Below are 1757 nucleotides of genomic sequence, written 5' to 3'. Positions count from 1 at the left end.
CTTTAAAAGATTGGGTGTTGTGTGCGGTTATTGTGGAAACTAATTTTGTTTTATAAACTGCAGAAAATTTTCACAAGAGTTTCTGCCCCTTATCTAGGGATTAACACCAAACTCCTGCCAATATTTCTCTTAACCTTTACATGTGCCCTTTCACAAACACTCTCCCTCACATATTTTCTGCTTAGATGCACCTCTTTAAAAAAAATCCCTGAGCTTCTAAAGGTCTTAGGTAAGAATCAACTACAGGCTGCACGCGCAAATCCACTCCGCTTCTCTGCCCCATGTGTCCACCCCCAGCCTCTTCTGGGTGCAGACATGCCCCCCTCCCCCCCCAAGCTGTGAAGATTTGAATAATTGGTGGAACAGGCCTGGATGATCCAGGAATTTTAGAAGAACCGAGAAATGTGTGCACAGTCTATTTGGTGAGCCTTCTGATGCCTTAATTTTGGGGAAGATAGAGACTGCTGATTGCATCCTCTTTGCCAGGCATGGGAGGCAGCCTACCACCATGCCTTCAAAAGTCATCAGGCGAACATCTGGGCTCTGAAGGAGGAGGCTGTTCTCATGTCACAGTGACCACAGCTTGCGGTTCCTTGAGAGAAGAGAGTCAGCCTGTGGTATTATTGGCCAGTTCATCCCAGGACCACCATGAGGCCTCCGCCCTCCTGTGATGGGAGTCGTTCCTGTGCCAGAGTGTATGCCCTACCCCAGAGACTGAGCCACTCTGCCCGCTACGAGAGGTCCTTACAGAGGCGGCTAAGAAGCTAGGACTCAGGTGCCACTCAAAAGGGACAATGCTCACAACTGTAGGACTCGTTTTAGTTCACGGACAGAAAGCTCCATGTGTCACACCTGGGGGGCGGATGTCATCCACATGACCACAGTTCCAGAGGTGCTTCCTGCTAAAGAGGCTGGACTTTGCGAAGCAAGTATCGCCATGACAACAGATTACCATTGCTGGAAAGATCAGAAGTGGTTTCAGGGGACCAGGATTTAAAGACACTGAAAAAAAAAGCCAGTAAGATTTACTCCTCACTGCCATACCTCAGATAGGGTCCATGGAATGGTCAGAAACCCTCCCTAACCTGAAGAATAAGGCTCATTTCTCTGTTTTATTACATTAAAATAGCATGGCTGCCCAGAAGATAAGAAGACTTTCTCATTCTAGTCCTTTGGGAAAATCCTGCTCGATTAGAAACGTGGAGAATCTTTCATGCCCCTGCCCGCTAAGGAAGAAAGGTGATCAGACCATACCAGGCCAGTGTGGAAGATGCCTTCTGAAAGACATGGGCTGCTTCAAAAAACAGAGGGAAAGCCGACATCCAGTAAACATGTGGAAAAATCCCTACACCTTAGAAAAAAAGACAAGAGCACACCATCCCTCTTCCCTCATTAAATTCATAACAATAACGGGTGGGAGGCGACATCCAATTTCCTATGTTGCCAAGGAATATGAAGACAAAATGGAACTCGAACTATTGGTATCACTGTAAATCGGTACAATCTTTCTGGGGAGAGTTGGGTAAAATGTATCAAAAGGCTTAAAAATGCTTACACTTTGTTATGCAGGTTACTTTACTCCTCTTATCTTTAAAAATTTAAAAATGCATCCAAAGAACTATATATAAAGAAGGATGTTTAATATAGTGTTAGTTTTAATAGCGAATATTCAAAACCAACTGACTATCCAAAAATTGGGGATAAATGATGGGTTAGCTCTAATTAGATTATGAAGCAGCCAACTGAAGATCATGTTT

At 44.5% G+C, this 1757-nt stretch overlaps 1 pseudogene across 1 annotated transcript; it reads left to right on the top strand.

Moving 5' to 3' along the window:
- The first annotated feature begins 353 nt into the window (after positions 1-353).
- Positions 354-997, top strand: LOC308522520 (S-methyl-5'-thioadenosine phosphorylase-like; annotated as a pseudogene). Its single transcript has one exon. The product of its transcript is annotated as an S-methyl-5'-thioadenosine phosphorylase-like (transcript).
- Positions 998-1757: the final 760 nt, after the last annotated feature.

The sequence above is a fragment of the Myotis nattereri genome, assembly GCF_964212035.1.
Source record: "Myotis nattereri genome assembly, chromosome: 7".
Lineage (NCBI taxonomy): Eukaryota > Metazoa > Chordata > Mammalia > Chiroptera > Vespertilionidae > Myotis > Myotis nattereri.
Note: the sequence above shows the minus strand (reverse complement) of the source record. Positions and strands in the feature narration are given on the sequence as shown.